We start from the raw sequence: 2,193 nt of genomic DNA on the forward strand, positions 1-2,193 counted from the left end.
CTGTTAGAATATGAAGAGACACCAGACCCGGTGTGATAGCTTAATTTGCTAATCCTTTACCTCCAAGTGCCAGAATCCCACATAGATATCATTTGTTTCCTGGCTGCTCCACTTCCCATCCAACTCCCTGCTTGTGACCTAGAAAGCAGTGGAGAATTGTCCAACCTTTGGGACCCTGCATCCAGGTTGGAGACTTGGAGGAAGCTCCTGGCTCCTGGCTTTGGATCATTTTAGCTCTGGCCATTGCAGCCATATGAGAAGCAAGCCAGCAAATGGAAGTTCTTTCGCTCTGTTTCTCCTTCTCACTGTAAATCTATCTTCCAATAAAAAATAAATTAAAAAAAAAGAAAATGGAAAGACATTGAGGAACAATCCTGAAGTTTGGAATGTATGATTGTAAAAACTGAAAGAATCAGAGGCAATTGATGACTTGCATAAGTACCTCTATTTGGCTTTTAGAGAGAAAGTGCACTGGTTCCTTAAGTTTTCTCAGGAATGGACAAGGCTTCAATGTATCAAAGGCAGAGAGATGCACTGGTTTAAATACAGTCTTCATTTTTAAAAGAATAATAGTAATTTCCATCTAAAGTTATGGCAAAATTAAATGAATTAGTTGAAGATCAAGACACACAGTCCATTTCCAAAATGTTAAGTTCATCTCCTCCTTTCATACATTCACCAGGGGTGGATGGTGAAAACAGGCATGCTGAGAAGCTTAGAAATGCCAGGTAAAAAAGTAAGCCACCTGTAGAGACCTTGGTGTATCGTGCAGTTCTCCAGTGGTGGTGTCACCAGCAGATGTGGTCAGCTGCTTGCAGATGCTCTTTACCGGTTGTATCTATTTTGAATTCTGAGATGACTCCACCACATGTGGGCAATGTGTGGCGACAGTGTTACCAGCAAGTACTTACCTGGAATATCCTTTGAATCAGTGTTTTGTCCCAACCTGAAAACTGTATTCAGTGCTGTCAAATGCAGAAATTTGCTAGTGATGCTTGGAAACTGCATTTTCATATTTGCCTATGCAAAAGTCTAAATCCCAAGCCATATGTTGCAGCAGACTGAAAAACCAGCTTCAAATATCTGAAGCTGACAAGAGTTTAGGTAGCTTAAGTGTCTAGATGAGTTTCAGTTCTACATTAACAAAACTGATCTAAAAATGAACTTAATGGATGTCAATGGAATCCAACTTTCTTCCTGTTATCTACATTTTACATTTTAGCACCCACACAGGGGTCCACAATAGCTTCAGGTTTCCTTTGTCCTAAACATTTGATCAACAAAAGTGAGAAACTGCTTCTTGTGTGACATATCTGGGACCCAAGCTAGGATTTCATGCTTGGTGATCAGTGCAACTTTGGTCAGGTGGAGGAACTTAGAGCATTATACTGGTTTGGGAATCAAAACAGTATTACCACAGTGTGTGAGGTATGATAAAACAAATTAGAGCACTACTGCTACACCAAATAATGTGGATACTACACAACAAAGTTCACCAACATCCAAGATTACATGCTAGCCTAGGACAACAGTGGCCTTTGCCTCCTTTACTGACTTCTTTTGTGTTAGTTGGTAGTGTCCCAGATAACCTCTTATTTTAGGTTAATCACTAGTCCCTGGAGGGTAGAGGGTATTTTAAATTTGTGTCTCCATCACATTTTTTCACAATTGTTTTGCCGCTAGTGAGTACATTAAGAGAATATAAGAGAAAGTAATGAATTCAACATAGATGCATCAAAAATGAATAATTGGAATCGAAAGTTGAAATGGTTGACCTGCTGAAGAGATGAAGAGGAAACAAAGTTAAAATGATACGGCTTCCAGGGCAATGGGTGAAAAGGGAAGCAGAGGCCCTTTATTCAAAAATCACAGTCAGAAATCCCCGACTTCCTTAAGGAATTTATAACATTGCTCATTGGCACCAGAAACTCTCCCTGGAAAACACGTCCAAACTACCCAAACGACCAAGATAAATAACTGAAGAAAAACATCCTACGAGGGGAAAGAGGCAGGTGAGCTAACTGGAGTGGAAAGGTTAACAAGCAAACGAGGATTCCAAACAAAAGCAAATGGATTTCCAATCGTTCCACTAGGAATTTTGGAGAAAAGGTAACATTCAAAATGGAAACATTCACTATCCAAACTATGCAAAACATTCTTGTGCAGGATTAAAGCTGGCCACCACCAAATCCT

Source organism: Ochotona curzoniae, unplaced genomic scaffold (genome assembly GCF_017591425.1).
Source record: "Ochotona curzoniae isolate NIBS_2020 unplaced genomic scaffold, NIBS_Ocur_1.0 contig_883, whole genome shotgun sequence".
Lineage (NCBI taxonomy): Eukaryota > Metazoa > Chordata > Mammalia > Lagomorpha > Ochotonidae > Ochotona > Ochotona curzoniae.